Here is a 20,951-nt window from a genome sequence, read left to right as displayed (position 1 = left end):
CTGCATTTAACAAACTTCCTTATTTTGCAGCAATTGTCTTACATGTATTCCTTAACATACAGGGTCTTTGGTCACCTTGAATTTAAAATTCATAACAGAACAATTGAAAACATGTTTGTTTCCCTTTATCCATGACAACGAACTTCGTCCAAAACCCAGCTGTGGATTCTGGTAACCAGGCACACCATGGATCTGAAAGAATGCATGCTAGGTCTGCACTTGGCATGCGTATTTGTCGATGGAGTCCTTTTTTTGGAATAGAGGAACAGAAAATCCTGGCTTCTTTGGAGAACTGGAGGCAGGCAATCCCTCCTCCAAAAGTCATCAAAATACCACTCCAGAGAACCTTGACTTTATAAGGGAAGGCAGCTTCTGAGTCAGAGAAGCCTTTTCCTGCTTAATTCTCACTGGCTAGCCTGGAATGAGGCTCTGCTAAAAATGTTGCAGGCAATTGTTGACTTAGGAATTTCTGTTCTCTTTTCTAGTAACAGAATGTATGTATTATGGAGCTTCTGCAGGTCTCTATATCTCACTGACCCCTTTTAAAGCCTTCTTCTTGGGAAGGGCTTGTGGATGGAAGAATTCCCACGTTTTGAGAAGGAAAAGGTTCTTTCTGTCAGAACCCTTTGTATGGGTTTGGTATTTGGGGTAAAACATTACATTATGGTGTTTTTTTTTTCTGACAACATACAAATGGAAAAATGTGTCTGGGTGGAAGATCCTTCTGAATAAGGAGAAACATCCCAGAAACCATAAAGTGGTAAGGGTTTGGAAACTATTATCTGTGTTGTATTAGGACTATTTTTTCTCCCACATCAAATAGTACTCAAGACAATTTTATAAATGGGATCTTGATTATTTTTTTTCTATTTTTCTATACTTTAGTTGTATTTTCTTTTTTTTTACTTTAGTTTTACTTTCTTAAATAAATTAAAATATGGTATAGCTCATACTTTTAAAAGTCTCTCACAAAACTCAGAGGGCAAAATTTTTATTTTTTTCTTGGCAAATATTTAAGTGATTAAATGAAGTGATTGTATGGATTCTATTATTTATTTATTTATTTATTTATTTATTTATTTATTTATTTATTTATTTAATCTTGATTATTGAACCAAGAAGTAGAACCTTACATGGTGAGAGTGCTGGAAATTGAAACATGCTATTGTTTCCATAAGGTTAAAATAGATTTTTCTAATGCCCTGTTTGCCTTGCCATTTCTTTCATTTGCCCCCCAAATTTATTGACTTTCGTATGACGATTCCATCTTTAAAAAACTGCTTTGGAAAAACTGAATATGTCCACACTCTGGTATGTTTGGAGCATCAGCTGCACCTGAACCCATGTTGTGACCTGAGCAGTCACCCTGCCTCAGTGTGCCTTTGGTGTCTCTCTTTGAAAGGAAAAATGATGCTGAGAATAGCATATTGCGTGTTGTGCAAAGGTGACTTTCAAAGTTCAGGTTTCATCTGCCATGACCATTTTTTGGTTAGTTTACTTCTAACTCAAACTTTTCAGATCTCTGAGATGATCAATTTCTCAAGGATGCCTTCCCTGACCACCACACACTCTCACAACTGGATCTTGTTATTTGATTTAATAGCTCTCAACGTTGCCCTCGTAGTACTCATCAGTGTTGGTAATAGCATACTATATACGGTTATTTCGTTACTATCTACCTTTCTAACTAGGCTAGGGCAGACAGCTGATTGTTCATCATTGTATCTCCAGTGTGTATGCCTAGGGCATAACAAGTGCTCAATAAATGTCACTCATATGGATGGTGGAAATTACAAATTTTGCCTGGGCCTTTATGAGAAATAAATGTCTCTAATCCTTCAGGAAGTAGGCACTTTTTGAAAAATATGCTGATAGCAGACCACACTGATAACTGGAAAGAAAGATGAATTCAGTTAAGCTTTTAGAGATAAAACAATGTTCCCAATACTCAGGCAATCCATGAATTCCTTATGTTTAGTATTAAAATAGTGGATACGATGCATACTTTTCTTCTTTTTTTTTTTTTATAACGTTTATGTAACTGGATCAAAGAGCCTACCAACTCTTTCTCCACTCACAGGCAAAGTCACCACTCCATTCAAGTAGACCTATTTCTCCAAGAAGAGTCCCTCCAAACTCTACCTTCTATTCCACTCTGCAGAAACACCTGGGAATCCCAGTAGTCTTGTTGACCTGATTGTCCTCTCCACTGAGTTCCCTTTAACTTCCATCACTACTTTTATCCCAAGGTTTCCTTGGAGCTCGGGCCCCTGCTTGTCAGAGAAAGTATTCAGAGAAAGTATACTGGGAACATCTCAATAGACTTAGTTCTAACTAAACACAACTCAGACCAGCAGTGAGTGGTAGGAGGTGGGAAGAACATTGTAACAGAACATTAAAATTGCATTTGGACACTCCGGAAATGAGATAGTCTGCACAGGTCCAGAATGAAATAAGTACAGATAAGAACAAATACAAACACAAAATGAGCAAACCCTATACAGGGTGTTTTGTAAAGGGTGTCAGTAGGACGGGAGTTACATCATTCTGTTTCAATCTTTGTCAACATAAACCACTACATTCAAATGAGGATTTGAGTGTTTGGAAATGTAGAATAAGCTAAGAAGGAGTGGGAGATAGATTTCCTTAAATCCCATCTGCTAAAGTTTTAGGTCCAAATCTCATTATCTGACTAGTTCCTTCCTCTCTAGACAATTTGGATTTGATTTTTTTTCTGATCGGTTTGCCAGAAGCAGATGCAATAATGCTAAGCCTTTGAAGAGTTGTTTGTTTGTTTGTTTGCTTTTACTAATAGGGCATTTGTAAAAGCAGGACTATAATACAGACAGGAACCTCAGCATGTAGTCTTTAGTAACTTGTGCAATCTCTCTCTTCTCACCCTCACCCATTTTTTCCTAGAAAATAGCCAAGAATGGGTGTTCAAAGGGTGGCACTCACATGGAAAGCTTCCCCAACAGTTTAAGCCAGACTTAATTATTTCTGGAGAGCTAGAAAGCTCTTGCCCAATGGAACCACTTATTAATTATCAATTTCTAGTGAAAAAGACAAAATTGTCCATTGCTAACAATTAAGAGGTGTTTAAATTCAGCTATTGGCTGGTCTTCAGGCAGCAGAAAAATAAGCGATTGGCTACTATTATTTTTAATAGTGACTAATGTCACTATTATTGCTCTAGAGCTTACAATATACACCCTTAAATAGTCACAGGCAACTTAGACTTAATATTGTAAAATGTTGAAACCTGACAAGTATATAAGTATACTTACTACCTCTTTTTTTTTTTACAAGGTACATTGTAAATCCCATACAATAGCATAAATTTTGCTTTTATAGTCTCTGCATTATTTCTATTTTAGTATAAGTGTTGTCAAAATGAGTACCCCCCCCATCTTTTGATCTATGTCCCCAATATCTATTTGAACTGAGAATCCTAAAGGCAGTTTTGTAGCATTATAGGTGTTTTAGATGGCAGATATGAAAAGAGAAAGAGAGAGAGAGAGAGAGAGAGAGAGAGAGAGAGAGAGAGAGAGAGAGAGAGAGAGAGCTAAGTCATTGAAAAGAGCCATTGCAGAATACAAAAGCAGATTGAACCCACACAGAGTTTGTGGTTGTTTTATTTTAAAAGCTAACTTTGTAAGTCTTTAATCTTTCCAAAAATAAATTTGAACTTCCAAGCTGCATTTTTCTATTTTCATTTTGCCTGAATCTTCCCTTCCATCCCCCTCCTCCTATACTCCGCGTGACCCACAGAGTCAGAAACTCCTTTCTGTTGGGCTAATTTCTGGCATTGCTTTAGAGACAGAGCCCATGAAGACTAAGCCTGGAGATAGATCCCTGCTGGACCTAATGGATTCCCACCCTCAGGGATCTCCTGGTCATCATTACCATCTAACCAGCTTTAAGAAACACAGGAAATGGAAGTCCTAATGGGGAGAGTTATAAGGCAGTCCCAGAGACTGACGGAAAAATTAAGAAATCTTTTCACAGAGTTCACAATAAAGAGAACACTTTCTTATTAGAAATTTTGTCTTCCTCTTCCTTTCTAAAGAAAATGTATTGTTTTATCCTGATTCATCAATTTATCAAGTACCCATGGATATGAGGCAATGAGCCCTGTGTAGGACTGTTTGAAATGCAATGCTGTGCTTATCCCCCATCTCTGTGCCCCAAAACCCTCTTTAAAATGGACCATTCTTTCTTCAGGTACAAAGTGCTTAACTGAACAAATCCCAAAGGTCCTCATTAACTTACAGACACTTGAATACAATCTATATTCATTTTTGCAATTGAACCAAAGTGATCTGGCAAACTAGTTTTTGGTAGCCCAAATATTCAAAAGCATATATACACATGCATGCATAATTACCTGATATTGCATATTTACATAAACATATGCCCTCAGAGCTATAGATTTGCATTACATTTACAAACTAGGACTAAACCTGGCATTGAGATGAACTAAATAGAGCCTGACTAAAGGGATATTTCATTTGGCTTGACTCTTTGGTTCAAAGCCCAGGCTCTAGAGACCCTTATTTAGGAACCCAACAGCAAATAGAAGAATGCTCTTGGCATTTCTGAAAATAGATGTGCAAAGAGTTTGCACTTTAAATTGGATGCTTTATGTATTACAAGCGAGATTGAAGCTAAAGCCCTACCCGATTAATTTGAAAATATGAGAAAAACAATTGCCATAGCATTTAGTAATTTAGTAATTTACTTAAACATTTAGTAATTTACTTAAATGTTGGTGGTCTTTTCCAAAACAAATTCCTCTGGTAGTCACTAGATCAGTTCATGGTTATTAAGTTAATAAAAACTTTTTTTGTGAATTCCACCTGACCATTGACCTTGGCATAACTCACTTAAGACTCTGGTAAAATAAATCTCTTTCCTTCTAATTTGGATGCAATTTTGGGAACTTAACTAATGCTCTATTATTGTGGGTCAAAAAATATGTGGAATGCGGGCCTTCTTTTCAATAATATTCTCAGTGATTAGCAGGTGCAGGGCAACCTTCTGGGACAAACAGCAGAGGGTATAATGATCTGGAGCTCAGTCTCAGGAGTTAGCTGAGCTGGTTTCAAACCCCAGATCTGAGACTTGCTGGCATTGTGGCCCTGGGCAATTTACTTGATCTCTCAAAACTGCATCTTTAAAGTGGGGAAAATGCTGAGGTTCTTTTGACAATTAAATAAGATCATGCAAGTTGTTTAGCTCAAGGTTCAGCGTGTAATTAGTACTCATGTATTTAACTATCATTACAGATTATATTAGTATCACATTAAATTACCAACTGAAGTCAAAGTGAAACCAGTGTTTCAAGTCACCAATTAAACAAACAAATAAACAAATAAAACTCTCAAGCAAGAGCAAACAATGACATAACCACTGCATTTTCTAAATCTTTGAACATTGGGGTATTTTAAGGTCTGTGAAGAAGATTGCTAAATCTATAATAAGGGAGGTGATAAATCAGAGGCAGAAGAAGACTCCTGCAGATCAGCGTCTACATTTCAGTGAGATGAGAAATCAGGTAAGGACAATCGTTCTGTGATTTTTCTTTTTCCTTTCTAGGAAACTGAAAATATTGAAAGTGATTTTTTGCTTGTTGTAGATTAAGCATAACAGAAATCTTTCTGTCATTCCTTGTTTTCCAGAACTCTGTTAAGTCAAGAATCTCAGGTGGAAAAGCAGGGAGACTAAAAAAAGCAGCATGGAAAGAAAGAGATAGGAGCCATTAGAAAACACATTTGTGGATTCTGAACTCTGTAAAATGGGGACAGGCCTGATTTTCCCCTGAATTTTAAGCTGTATGAGGATAGGAAGATTTTTTTTTCAATGTAGCATCTCCAGGACATAAAATAGTGCCTGGCACACAGTGAACTCTCAATAAAAAATTCTAGAGTAAAAGCAAGGACCCAAACTGGGAGAAACTAAACTGTAAGGTAGTAAGAGCCTGTCTTCTTCCCTTAGATTTGGGGAATGTTTACTGTAGTATTACTGTATAGTACTAGTACTATAGTACTAATTCTATAGTGTTACACCACAGTACTATACAGCTATAATTCAATGAGTTTAATTTAGAATCAAAATTTGTGACAGAGACCTCATCTGGCTCCTTTTCATGAGATTCTTTAATTAATTGTTGCCAAAATCTGAGGTTCCTCTCCATTTTGAAGCCAAAGTTAAATGGTCCAGTTACTGAATTTTATGAGTTCTGACAATTAAGTTTGCGAACTCGTCCTAGAAAAAGTGCTACATACCTCATTGCTGAATATCACCTTTGAAGTACTCCCCTTGGGGAACTATGAACCGATGTCAGCACCTAGTCTACCCTTCAAAGCAAGTTTGGAACTCTTTTTCTGGAATGGCCATCAGAGCTATCGTCATATTACCCTTGATGTCCTGAATGTCATCAAAATGTCTTCCTTTCAGTATTTCCTTTATCTTCAGGTAGAGAAAGAAGTCATTGGGGGGCAGATTGTAATTTTAAATTAGTATCATTATATTTTATTAACATTTCAAAATGTCTAGTTATAATTAAGAAGGCTATGATAGTAAGAAAATGTTGAACAGAATTTCTTAAAAACATTTAATTAAATAAAGCAAAATGTAAATGTCCAGGCACTTGGATAGAGTTGAGGTTTGAAACTTCAATGATTAATTTTTTATTAAACATTACTAGACCCTCTTAAAGGCTTAAACCAATACCAATGTTTGTAGAAGATGTTTACACTGTTTCAGATGCTGAACTCTGTTTTCTGAATGTTGCCTATGTCCCCCAGATTCCTTGGGATAAACAGCAAAATGTATTCCTATGGATTCCAAAGGAGAAACTTATTCCTTGAATCTTTGGTCTCCAGTGAATTAATACTTTTGTGGATTTATTAAAAAGCTCAAAAAACGCCCCTACTCGCCCTTTTACATAAATAACTGAAGCTGAGAAAACATTAACTGTCGATACAATTGTTTTAACTCTACAAATCTGCACAATCTTGTTTTCTGTGGACACTGAGAGAGCTTCTCTCACACCTGCTCTGACCTGTCAGCAAGTGGTAGGAGAGAGAAAAGATGCTGTTCTATTGGAGCTCAATCATGGAGGAAAGAAGAACCGACAGCCAGTCAGGCTCATGCTGAGAGCTGGGTCTAGGCATCAGCCGAGCTCAGTCTGTTTGCACTGCAGCACCAGTTCCCGCTACTGCTGGGAACCTGAGGATCCCCCTAAGAGGGGGAATTTATTAAAGTGAGTCTTCTCTCCCACGAGTGCATGCTAAATTGTTCCACCCCTAGCAGAAGGTTCTCCACCAAGACTTCTATAATATCTGAAGCTAAAAGAGGTATCACCCTTTTGGGTCTCCTAGCAATTTTGGCCTCTCCTATATTAATAATAACACTAATAGTAACTAATATTCATCAAGAAATTACTGTGTGCAACACCCTCTCCGTGAATTACCTATACCCTCCTAACAAGCCTATAAAGCACATTCTGTTATCATCTTATTTATACAAATCAGAAAACTAAATGCTCAGAAAAACTAAGTAACTGCTCTCTATCTACATAATAAATGCGGATGGAATCAGAATGATTTTCAAAGTCCATGCTATTAGCCCGTAGATTATACTGGCCTGCCTGTGTTCTTCTAGGGGACAGGACCCCTATCCTGTTCATCTCTGTATCCAAAATCTTCCTTTTCCCCTGTTACTGCAAAGGGGACTTGCCAGAAATTCAACAAATATTGTTGGAAGTAAAGCCCGGAAGTGACTTGGTCTTCAGGTTTACTCCTGGGCCAGGACAGACTGGCCTCTTGTTGATTCCTCACTGAGGAATATAAAAGTGGTATGTAGCAAAGTGAGTTATTTGGATACAAAACTGAATATGAAAAATTTGTCTCCATATATCATATACCTTCAGAGAAGTGAACCAAGTAAAAGCCAAACCATGGTTGGTTTTCAGGGTAACCTAGAATGTTCCTCTTCTCCCTCATCCTGTCTAATAAGCTGAATCTATTTTCACTGCATACACCCGGAATCCCACCATCTCCCCTAAGATAACAGCAGAGAAAGACCCTTTTCTACAAGTGGGCCTTTGGAAGCAGTAAATGAGGGGAGAAATGGCTCCTACAGTTGGAAGGTTTAGTCCTTGGAGGATGCCAGCCCCAGACAACCTCCCATATCTGAGCACACTGTTCTTTCTTTCCCTGTCCTGATCTACACCCACACTAAACAAGCTGTCCCTCTGGCTCCTCTGTTTACTGGAGGAAAAATGGGATGACCGGAGGCAAGAGAACGGAGAGGGAAAGAATAAATGTGAATCAAAACATGGGCATTAGTGAGAAAGAAAATCAATACCAGGTTGTTTCATGTTTTATGTTCCATGGCCCACTGCTATTACATTTTATGTTCCATGGTCAACTGCCATGGTCCACTGGTTCTAATGGGCTACACCGGCGTGTGTGTATGTGTGTGTGTGTGTGTGTGTGTGTAGGGGAGCAGAGGGAAGGAGGTGTGAGCTAAGATAAAGGAAAGAAAAAACGGGGTCAGCCACTTTCCAGACTCTGCAGCAGAGTGCTTTGGCAGCCCAGGCTGCTAAGGAAGCCAGGCCTTGTGATTCATCACAGACCAGATTCTTACTAACTGCAAAGAGAGATGTTCACAAGAAGATGCCAGCATTCAGGAGGGAAGAGAGTCTGGCCAAATAATTGTCAGGAACTCTTAAAATGTAGGCTAGTCATCTTGGGATGATCTTAACCTCTGGTTAGTATAGGTGGCAATAACCCTAAAAAGAATGGGAAAGAGAGCATGATGGTTATAACCTGGGGCTAAAATCTCTCTCCATCTCTCTCTCTCTCTCTCACTTTCCATTATTGATCATGTGATGATGACATTGTTATTGTTGTTCTTAACATGCCTGCAAATCTTGAGAGATAGGGAAGGATGTCATGGATGTAATTGTTTTGATTTTTCTGTCACAAATCAGTATGACATTCAAATTCCTTTCAATCAGAAAAAGTAAAGGCGCTTGACCTTATAGTTTGCTTCGCTAGCCATCCAGTTCTGACTCCACAGTCAAATGCTGAGTAAGTCCATACAGAAACAGAAAGGCTATTTTCAGGGTCTGGGTCCTCATCACACACCTCCTCACACGTGCAGAAAGCTCCTGTAAGACTTTGGAGCAGACCCTGGCAATCTGAAACAGTAGATGATACACTTCTTACGTTGAAGGAGCTTCCAATCTAATTAATGAGATTGACAGACACAGAAGAAGGAAAGTGCAGTTAAAAGTCTGTGGGTTCAGAACATGGCCAGATGGGCCTAAAGTGGACTTCTTCTCACTTGAAATTTTATTTTATTTTTTATTTTGTTCACTGCTTCCAACTTCCTCACCCTTCTGGTCTGGATGAAAATAAAGGAGCTCAGTTTTAGACACAAACATGTTTGAGGTGTTATGTGGAAAATGAGAAGGAATTAAAAATAGTGCACTGGAAACTTAAACCTCCATCAGAGCATGAGGTAGAGATTTGAAAGTCATCTAGGAAAAGGTGATGGTCAGAGCTTTAGGGCATCTTTGAAGAAGTGAGGGGAACAGAGCGTGCTGAAATAATGATGCTTAGTGTAACCAGTGTGAAGACCACAACAGTGGTGTCTGGTGAACCAAAGAGAAGCATTTCTCAAGGCAAGGAGAGGTCAGGGCTGATTATTAGAGTCACCTGAATGTGTTGTCCCCATTGGTCTTTCAAGTCCACGAAGACAGGGACCACGCTTGTCTTTCTCACAGCTATTCCCAGGGTACACACAGTCTGAGCCACAAAGTAGGTACTCATAAATATTCATTTAATTAAAGAAGATTGTTGGGATCCAGACTTCAGCTCAAAGCCTCCATTCAAAGACAGTGCAAAAGAATGCCCTCCTCTCCAGCAAACTGCTTTCTGATTGGCAATGTATCTCCTGCCATATAAAGTCAAGTACAGTTACAAGGCAATGATACATAAGAATGCAGTAGTTCAATTCCAAATTGATAAGGATTTAGCTGAAGTGTAAATTTTTTAAAAGAGATAGTTTTCACATACTCCAAATACGAAATCAGTCTCACTCACTTGTCCAGTGCGCTGAGAGAGTTCTCAGTTTGGAAAGGTCACAATGGGATGAAGTGAGTCAGGGAAGGCTCTGAGTTTTTGACTCTGCCTTATATGAAAAGTGGGATTGAGATTGTCAAAGTGGAAGAAAGGATTCCTTCCAGAGAGGGGCGGTTTGGATGATGAGATGGGGACAGAGTGTTGGGAGGCCGATTGCAAGGAAGCGGGCCTAAGAAAGGGCACAGACAACACACCACCAAAGAGAGAGTGGGGTCCGTTTGCGAAAGGGTAAATTAGGAGCCCCAAGACCTGTGTCTACCCCAGCTCTACCACACATTGGTGTGCGATCTCAGGCAAGTTACTTCAATTCACCAAACCTGAGGTTCTTAATCTTTAAAATGAGGATAATGTTAACTATAAAGATAATGCGAGGGTCAAATGAGATTGTGTGTGCATAAGCACTTTTGTAAGGCGGTGACACGCTTGATAAATGTTAGCAATGTGTTAATCTTTGGGCTGTGAGAGGGATGACTTTTTTTTTTTTTTTTTTTTTAAGAAAAGGCCCACTGCTTCACCCTTCATCATTGTGGTTTATGGACTTTCACTGTATTCACAACATGGAAAAGAAGATAGCAAATTTTATTTTAGGTAAGGGCCAGAGTAGTATCCAAGGAAAGGAAAGCAAAATGAAGAAATGTGATCCCAGGGCATGGATCGCTCCAAGGGAAGGCAAGAGAAGGGCATTTTCCAATTTCATCCAATGTCTAATGTGTTAGGATGTCACAGGAAGAGGAAACCATGAGAGATGTGGAAAAGACAAGATGGGGAAAAGGGTGGGAAAAGGTTAGGCAAGGTGTTTCAGACCCTTCCAGAAAGTGGTCCAGTGTAGATAATACGTATTCTAGTCTGTGCCCGGGTATATGCAAAGGTTTCAGATTGGCCCTCTATAAAAAGAAGGGCAAGGCAAACTGTCTTACTCACTAAAATGGTGGGGGATATCAAGATATTGTGCAAAGAAAACAGGCTTTAGTGTCAGACCTGGGTCCCTTGCCTTGGGAACTTAATCAAAATATCAGTTTATGTGAATAAGAAAAGTTGTGGGTATGATAATTAAATGACATAATGTATGTAAAGGGGCCTGATGCATAATGAATGCTCAATTAACTAGTATGTGCTGTCTCAGGAAGAGGGTAGCACTTTGTTAAAGTCAAGAAGCAATTGTTTGGTTCATATCCCAGCTCTGTAACTTACCTTCTGTGTGACTACTGCAAGATCTTTAATTGCTTGGAGCCTCAGTTACTCACGCCTATATATTGGGTATAAGACCTAACTTACAGGATTTTTATGAGCATTAAATGAAATCCTATTTATAAAGCCCTTAGAATAGTACCCAGATCATACTAAGTGTTCTAAATGTGTCAGATATTATTATTAAAAGATAATCAAAAGTTGTATGTGTACTAAGTTAATAGCTTTTAACATAAACGAATAGATTTATAGATTTTTGCATGAGACATCCCACCAAGCTTTTTTTTTTTTTTTTTTTTTGAGAAGAGGAAAGTAAGACATAAAAGGCAGAATATGTGGCACAGAACTGTATGATACATGTCCCCACGACGGAAATAAAGAAGGCAGAGATTCACTGAGGGGGGAATTCACGGACATTTATGGTCACATTATTCTGATTGGCTGAGGGAATAAGCAGGCTTCTAGCCAGTTTTCTTTCTGTTCATGGAAATAAAAGCTCAGTGTGCTTGAAATGAACTTTCTTCTTCTTTTTTTCTTGCTAGGAAGAATTTATTTATGTAGTCAAAGCAGACTTGTTTCTGCTAAGTGAAAATTTGGTCTAAATAGTGAAACAAATAGTAAGTTAAATGGCAACTGGGTAGAAATATGTTTATCGTGACATTATTTAGTTTGTTGATTTTTCCTACATTTTCCTCCTAATACCACAAAAGAATTAATCAGATAATAACGCCACTGGCCAAAATGTTAAAAGCAGAGTCAGCTTGTTTTCACCTGTATGAGATAAAAGTGGATTGATGGATGGTTTCCATGAGCTGACTAGACACTTGCCAACACAAGTGTCCTTTCAGGTACCATCAACGTCATGTGAGAGCCTATGAGAAACACAGAATCTCACGCTCCTCTTCAGACCTACTGAATTAGAACATGAATTTTAATAATGTTACCCAGTGATTTATCTCCATAGTAAGGTTTGGAAAGCACTGACTTAGAGTGTGGAGATACAGCCACACAATCTTAATTATTACAGTCTTTATTTCAATCCAATTTGCATGCGCAAGATTCTTAGAAGGGAGAATGAATATAAACAGCAAAATTTATTACTCTATAGAATTACTCAGTGCAATAAAGAATCCCTTAGCTCCCAAAATTACGATCAAAGTAAATAAAGCCTGACATTAAAAAAAATAAAATGATGAAAGTATGGCATTAATCAACAGAAAATCCTGTGTTCAACAGCACCACAAAATACTCAGGTTTTGTACTTCCTGGGGAAGTTTGTGACTTTATTATAAGGCGATTGTTGTAACTTTTTTGAAGAGGAAGTGGATTCATCATGGATTTCAGAAATTAACCCTTGCTACCTAGTAAACAAGTGGCATCAAACTAGTTACTACATATTTCTCATATATAAGCATTAGATATTACTATTAATGGTACTTTATTTTTGTTTGATTTCACAATTCCTATTTCCTTAAATGATTTGTCCCAACATATTTTCATGGCTTAAGTAAAAATAAATTTGAAGAAAATTTTAGAAGAATGTTGATAAACGCTTCGGATAACTTGGAAATTCCAAGGGGATTTCAAGCCAGAGCGGAGTGAGGAATGGCTGCTTCACATTGTTCCTCAGTGTGGAGGCTACTATTAAAGTTTCAATTCCCTTCCTGACTCAAGGAGTCAAGATGACTCATTTTCCTTGTTGCCTGGATTAAAAAACTCTTAAGCTGTGGGTTTGAGAAGGGCTTGTGGGGAGGTTTCAGATGGCAAAATTGCCTCTTCCAACTTGGAATTGAGGGGATAGTTACTATCACTGGTTTTCACAGGTTTACTATCGCTCGTTTTTCAAATTGTTACCTATAAAATATGTTCTTTGCATAGTGCCTGTTGAGCAAACACTTGTCAAACTATAGAAAGTTATGACATCAGGAAGAACCTCAAATCATTGGAAAATGTTCTGAAATGGAATGAACTGCCTTGGGAGGTATTGGGAGCCAGCCCTGGAAAGATTCAAGCTAAGGCTGGCGCTTGGTTCCTAGGGCTGTGTAGAGTAGTCTGGTTTAAAGTGGAAGGGGTCGACCTGGTGGTCCCAAAGGTGTCCCGCACCCCAAGATTTGTGACTGTAGGTCAGAGGCTATCAGGAGTGGGTCACAATGGCCCAGGCCTCACATATACCAGGGTGCCAAAAAAATGTACATAAGTGGACACTGATCAACGTTGCTCAAGCAGTAGTTTGCCATAATCAGAAGTGTCTGGATGCTGATGGTAACCACTTTGAGCACCTCTTGTAATTGCAGAAGTCAAACGTGACTTGTATTCATCTTTTGTTATCGGTATATATTGAGTATTACAATTTTAATAGTTTTTTTCCTTTCTTAAAAGGTGTATACAATTTTTTGGCACCCTCTGTAGATCTTTGACATAGCCCCACATGAGAGTCTGCATTGAAGTTTTAGTGTTAAAAGCATCAATTTACTAAATGGAAACACTTGAGACATTCCACAATTTTTGTCAACCCATTTCCATATTTGTGTTGATTTTTGTTTGGTTTTATTCAACATATTAGGAGAACTTCAAAAGGCAGATCTAGCCCAAGTTCTCTGAGTCAGGTCTCTCTTGATCTCTGACAGGTCTTGTTCTAAGTGTACATAAATTTCTGGGGTCCACTGTCCCCTCACTCCATACTTCTGTTGGGTCCCTTCAATGTTCTATAAAAATCCAATCCAACCAAGCATATTTTGTCCACAGAGAGAGGACCCTTCAAACAGGATACAACGCAAAGCATTTCTTTTGAGAAAAAAATCCCATCAGAGAGGTCTTTCCCCAAGTCGTTCCTCCTGACCCCACATTGACATCACCTCTGGTTCCTGCCTCTCCCCACCCTTACCCCACCCACTGACCCACACTCCCACTCTAAATCTCCCACTCCTTTCTCATTCAAGGTCATTTTGTTCAGTCCCAGTCTTTCCAAACTCGCAGGCTCATACCCACTGTGACACTTACGAGAGTCTTCTAGAGACCCATCCTTCCTAGAAGGTAATGTGTGTATGAGAGGCGGGAGTGCTTAGAAATTTAAAACAATTTATAATCATATGTCTATGCCACTCTCCTTTTTGGAGGCATTTCTCATTAGTTTTGAAAAATGCAGTTTGCATTTAGTTATTCATGAAACCATTGGGCCTTTCTAAATGGTCAAGCCATATATATACATATATATATATGGAGAGAGAGAGAGAGAGAGAGAGAGAGAGAGAGAGACAGCTCCTCACCTTCAGACTACAACAGATTGGAGGCAACAACGGATAATCATGGGAACAAAAAGCCTGATTCAATGATTCATTTTTAGTTCTTTTCCAGAAACTTTAGAAAATACTGTTTTCTTTGTGGAGAAGTCAAGATGGTGGGCTGCAGGCAATGCTTACTCTCTCTAACCTAGTGAAAGAGGAAAGCAGTACAGGTATGTAAAAGGGCACTGATGTTGGTAGCTATAGGCAGGGCCCACCTAAATTGTCACCTGTAAAAGGTGTCAGTGATCCACATGGCCTTGAGAGGACAATTTGCAAAGTGCAAAAATAAAATAAAATAAAATTACAAAATGCAAGACCAATTCCCAGCCAATCATTATTACTAAAAGGGCTGATGTTTACCACGTGAGAAAATTGAGTCTGCGGGAGCTTAAATATTATGCAAAGCTTCTCACAGCTACTGAAGTAACTGAACTAGGATTGAAATTCATGTGTCTATTCTTTGCACTATTATGTATTAGTTGACTAAGGCCATCTTCTGCAGAAAACCATCTACTTCTTCCTTCTATCCAAGTACTCTATGCTCTAAATTAGCCTCCAGCTCCTACTCTGTCGCTTCCACCATCCGACTCCACATTCTCTATTTCTCTATTTAGCAGGACTTGCTGTAGCCGTCCCCTCTTCCCCATCTGTCATCTTCCTAAAGCTGTCATTCAGCCTATTCTAATAGGGAAAGGCTGGTGTCCTGGTAGTGGGCACCCCCCAGTCTCACTCCTCCAGCACTTCATGAGGCTTGAGAGATAATGACCACTCTGACATCTTCTCCTTCCCCTGCAGTCTCCTGGGGGGAGGTTCTGGGGCCCAGGTTTGTTGGTCTTATCTCTAGCAATCAGTTGAGGGCAGGGAGGAAGGCTAAAATGGAGAGAAGACTACCATGCCTTAAGTCAATTTTTACAGAAGTATAGTTCCCTTACCACTGGTGGTTTGGGAAACAATTTTTTGAGGTATGTAGGCTAATATTTTGTTTCAACAGTTGTGCATTTATTTTTATGGATACCACTTTTCTTTGGTAAGGAATGCTGATTTTCCATTTATGGTTATAATGTAATGTTTTATTTTAAACATAACATTGCTTAAGCAACAAAGTAAGTTGATTTAAAAATATGTATTAGTTAAATGAAAGTACAAGCAGACCACAGAAATGGCAAAAGGTGTAGTGAGGTTTAAGAAACATTGCCCTTGGGAAAGGATATTTGCCAATGATATATCTGATAAGGGATTAATATCACAAATCTATAAAAAACTTACTCAACTCAACTCCAAAAAAATAAACAACCCAATTAAAAAATGGGCAGAGGACTTGAGGAGACATTTTTCTAAAAAGGACATACAGAAGGCAAGAAGACATATGAAGAAATGCTCAACCTCACTAACCATCAGAGAAATGCAAATAAAAACCACAATGAGATACCACCTTACCCCAGTCAAAATGGCTATCATCAATAAATCAACAAACAACAAAATGCTGGCACGGATGTGGAGAAAACGGAACGCTAGTGCACTGTTGGTGGGATTGCAGATTAGTGCAGCCACTATGGAAAACAGTATGGAGGTATCTCAGGAATCCGAAAATGGAACTACCCTATGATCCAGTAATTGCACTCCTAGGCATCTATCCGGAGAAATCCAAAACTCCAATTCAAAAATCTGTATGCACTCCTATGTTTATTGCAGCACTTTACACAATAGCCAAGACATGGAAACAACCGAAATGCCCATCGGTAGATGACTGGATTAAGAAACTGTGGTACATTTATACAATGGAGTATTACGCAGCCATAAAGAAGAAAGAAATCTTATCATTTGCAACAACATGGATGGATCTAGAGAACATTATGTTAAGTGAAATAAGTCAGAAAGAGAAAGACAAGTACCATATGATCTCACTTATTTGCGGAATCTAAAGAAAAGAATAAGTGAATGAACTAATCAGAAACAGTTTTGGGGACAAAAAGGAAAAACTGAGAGTTGTTAGATGGGCGGGGGGGGGGGGATAAGGGGAAAGGTGAAGGGATTAGGAAACAGTCAGTAACCACAAGATGGCCTCAGGGTTTTTGTAAATTAATTTGGGGAACGTAATCAATAATGTTGTAAAGATTTTGTTGGGTATCCGATGGACACGTGTCCTATTTGGGAGACCACCTCAGGGATACTGTAGATGCCTTATCATGGCACCGTACACCAGAAGCTAAACAATAATGAATGCTAACTATAATTTTATATATATATATAATGTGATGGCTCGGTGCGAGGGTGGAGGGATAGTGGATGGGGGGAGGAGGGTTCACAGTGTGAGGGATATAAATGATGAACGTCTAAAAGTCTCTTGTACTTCAGATCAACACTTCATGAAAAGTGGTCCTTATCTTTTTACATGTCAGTTCTGAACATTTGGAGTGAGCAAACTTCTCATGTGTGGATTCATAGAATATCTGCTTTCAGAGCTCTCAGGGGGTAGTGCCCAATTGAATTATGAAACCTGGGCCTACAGAAGAGCAATTTCTCTAAACATTTGCTGCCCAGAATGTTTTGCATCCTAGCTGCTCTGGTCTAAATGCTCTTTCATTCATTCTGTTCTCCAGGTTCTTGCTCAAGAGGTAGATTAGTACACTGGGTTTCACAGTGGGAGAAACTGGGAAATTGAATAACATGCTCCACATCTCAGTGGCCAAGCATTGTGGCCCTGGTCAGCCAGGCTCCAAGCACTTTTCCTTGGGCAGGACCTCCCAGCCTATGAACAGTCATATAGGAAGTGGTACAGGAAAGGAGTTGTACACTACTTCACTTGTCTTTCTTTCCATCTGTACTGTGACCCCAAATTAGCAACCTGTCCTGTGAAGGCACCTCATGTAGGATGAGCAATGCAAAATAGTAACTAGTATTTATTGAGTGTGTTAAGCGCTTTGCATATATCATTTCCTTAACCCTGAAAGACATAATACCTTCTCAGGAAAATGACAATGTCTATGTGATCAGATTCTCAGATTATCTAGCTAAATCACAGCTCTCCCTCCTCTCTTTTCACTCTCGCAAGAACTGAAATAGATTCCTATTAATTGACAGAAACTCAATGCATTTTTTTTTTCTTCTCACTTGGCTGAGGTGGTTTCTGGCACCCTCTAGTGACAGAAAAATTCTCTGGCAGAAGTAATGTCTAGATCTTGCGCCATCTCCAGACAGTTATCCTTGCTTGAGGCTAAAACTGTAATAGTTAACTTGTAACAACTTAATTTTGGGAACAGGATTTCTTATGCTGATCATAAGCTTTGATGATATATCAGTTAGGATTCTTTTAGTTCTAAGAATCTGATGTAAGCAAAAATTGATAGTATATCGAGTTGGGTAACTGGATAGTCCAGGGTTCGATTTCAGAACTAAATCAATCCAGGAGTCAGGTGACACTACCAGGCCCTCCCTGCCTCTCAGCGTGAGTTGACCCTGCTTTCAGCTCTGGCAGGTCCACAAGCTCTCTTCATGACCACAGCAGTTTCATACTTCACATATTCCCACTATAAATCCAGTGGAGAAGAAAGAGCTGTGTCCTACTGTTTCCAGCAAAGGCCACAAAGTTTACTCCAGTTGAATGGGATATGCTGGCTGCCTTCACCAAATGGAGTTCCCTGTCCCCTTCCTCCTCCCACCTACATACACACACAGGCCCTGGGATTGGTGTCAATGCCACTGTAATGGTTAATTTTATGTACCAAGTTCGCTAGGCCACACTACCCAAGTATTTGGTACTATTCTAGATGTTTCTGTGAAGTATTTTTAGATAGGATTAATATTTAAATCAGTAGATTTTGAGTAAAATAGTTGCCCTCCATAATGTGGATGGGCCTCATCCAATCAGTTGCAGTTCTTAAGAAAGACTTCCCTTGAGAAAGGGAATTCTGCCAGCAAACAGTCTTTGGACTCAAACTTCAATTCTTTTTCTTTTTTTAAATTAAAATTTATTGGGGTGACAATGGTTAGTAAAGTTGCATAGGTTTCAAGTGTACATTTCTATAATACATCATATATAAATCCCATTGTGTGTTCACCACCCAGAGTCAGTTCTCCTTCCATCAGCATTTTATTTGATCCCATTTACCCTCATCTACCACCCTCCCACCTCCTTACCTCAGGTAACCACTAAACTATTATTTATTTCTATCCGTTTTTGTTTCTTTGTTTCAAACTGTAATTCTTCCCTGGGTCTGCCAGCTACCTTGAAGATTTTGGACTTTCTAGGTTCCACAATCACATAAACCAGTTCCTTCAAATCCACCCCCCTCCCTCTGTTTTCCTTACAAACCCTGAATAATAAAGCCACCCACAGCAAATAATTAAAAAGAGGGAACAGGGGCAATTCTTCCAAAGGCGACTTGGAAGTGCTGTTACCAGAAAGGAGAAAAGATGTAGGATTAACAGTCATAGATGTTCACTACAGTTGGGAATCATTAAAATCAACTTATTGCTATAGCAATTTGGTGGAGAACAATTTTTAAAACATTAGGTCCATAGGGAGAAGGAATAAAAATACTCTTGATGGTAAAAAGGTGTTGAAGGTTTTCTTCCCCCCAGCTTTTTACATAGTCAGCTATGTGTTTAAGTGTTATTCAGAAGGAGATGTTCCGTGGCAAGGGTATCTTTAGAGTAGAAGAAACAAGCTTTATCTTACCTGGTGTGTTTGAGTAAAATCAGGATGGTTGGGTCCAAAATATCTCCCACATCTGGTAAAGTGCCTGAAATTCTATTATTAAAATTGTATTTCTTTGTTCTTGAAGGATTGGAGGTCCTTAGGAATGTGTTGTTAACATAAAAATGCCCAAACTATTTTCCCCAGAACACCAGCATTCATGAGGTTGATGATTAAATAGGTGATTTTCAAAGGACTACATAAAGAAGACAAAGAAGTTTGGGGAACAGTATATATCAGTCTCCTCTTAGATATTCACAATGCACATTAGCATATTAAAAGTTCTGAGGATTTTTGGATTAAGAGGCCTGTTTAGAATAAATTAACTCTGGGATGGCCGGTTAGTTCAGTTGGTTAGAGTGTAGTGCTAATAACACCAAGGTTGCCAGTTAGAACCCCACATGGGCCACTGTGAGCTGTGCCCTCCTTTAAAAAAAAAAATTAACCCCAAATGTTCTAAAATCCTTTGACCATGAAACATGTCTCCCCACAAAGCACCTATTACTACCTATTACTATCTCATTAAACTTGAGGATAATTAGGTGTTGATGAGGGTGAGGGCTGTGTGTGGGGGGGAGAGGGGGATGGTTAGAAAGGGCAGGGCCTCAGGAGCAAAAATACCTAAGTTTAATTCCTGGCTCTGCTATTTATTAACTAACCAACTTTGCCAATGTTGCCTTAACTTTTTTTGGCTACAATTCTTTATTTGTAAAGTATGCTTAATAGTCATTCATCTCACTGGGCTAAAAAGATAATTATTAAGATGCTGGCTCATAATTCACTCTCAAGAGATGTTGATTTTGTCAATTCTCTCTCTCTCTCTCTCTCTCTCTCTCTCTCTCTCTCTCTCTCCCCTCCTCTCTTCCCTTCTTCCCTTCCATTCACTCCTTTCATATATATATTTCAATGAACTTTTTATATTAGAATAGTTTTAGAGTTACAGAAACATTGTAGAGATAATACACAGAATGCCCGTATACCATAACCCTGATAAATTGAACTGGCATCTTAAGATGCTTAACCATAGAGCTGGGAGGACTATAGGGGTGGAGCTGGGCCCTTTCTTAACTCTCTAGTCTTGACTTCCTGTTGACCTTTGTGGTAACTTCCGGGGTGAGGGATGCCAATAATGGGCGGAAGACATGTTGGGCTTGGCCCGTTTTTTTGTTTTTTGGCACTGTGGGCAGCCGTTTGGGACCAGTGGGCGAGTGTGTATAGACACACTCCTTGGTGGCTTTTTTGTTTCTTTTTCTTTTCCCAAATAAACCGTTCTTTCGGTGGCTTTTCTGGAGTTATTATTTTTCTGGTGGACATCCCCTACCTCCATTCACTTTTTGGCTCTATTGCGAGGTGGAAACTGTAGGCACAGGACAGGCGTGGGCAGGGTCTTCCTCACAGCGCTAATAATTACTGGGAGGCGAAGCAGAGAGAAGCCTATCAACACCAAGTCTGGGCAACAAGTGCCGTGCAAAACACAAGTCGTCATACAATCTGCCCTGTTGTAAAATGTTTGCCAACTAAACAGAAAGAGCTACTTTTCCAAACCAGTAGTGACTTTGAGCGGTGTTAACCACAGTACTGAAACATTACATTTTTTGATAAAGGAAATTGGCCAGGAAATAATGA

General features: G+C 39.1%; 1 protein-coding gene across 2 annotated transcripts in view; it reads right to left on the bottom strand.

Moving 5' to 3' along the window:
- Positions 1-20,951, bottom strand: part of ACTA2 (actin alpha 2, smooth muscle) — a 231,902-nt gene that overhangs the window by 30,580 nt on the left and 180,371 nt on the right. The window contains exon 2 of one of the 2 annotated variants that reach the window (XM_081074815.1): positions 20,647-20,735. The exons of the other annotated variant lie outside the window; for it this stretch is intronic. The gene's annotated coding sequence lies outside the window, so the exon portion shown is untranslated. The remainder of the gene's footprint in view (positions 1-20,646; positions 20,736-20,951) is intronic. 2 annotated transcript variants of the gene reach the window in all.

The sequence above is a fragment of the Rhinolophus hipposideros genome (genome assembly GCF_964194185.1).
Source record: "Rhinolophus hipposideros genome assembly, chromosome: 15".
Classification (NCBI taxonomy): domain Eukaryota; kingdom Metazoa; phylum Chordata; class Mammalia; order Chiroptera; family Rhinolophidae; genus Rhinolophus; species Rhinolophus hipposideros.
The sequence above is the reverse complement of the archived record's forward strand: the minus strand, read 5'-3'. Positions and strand labels throughout refer to the sequence as shown.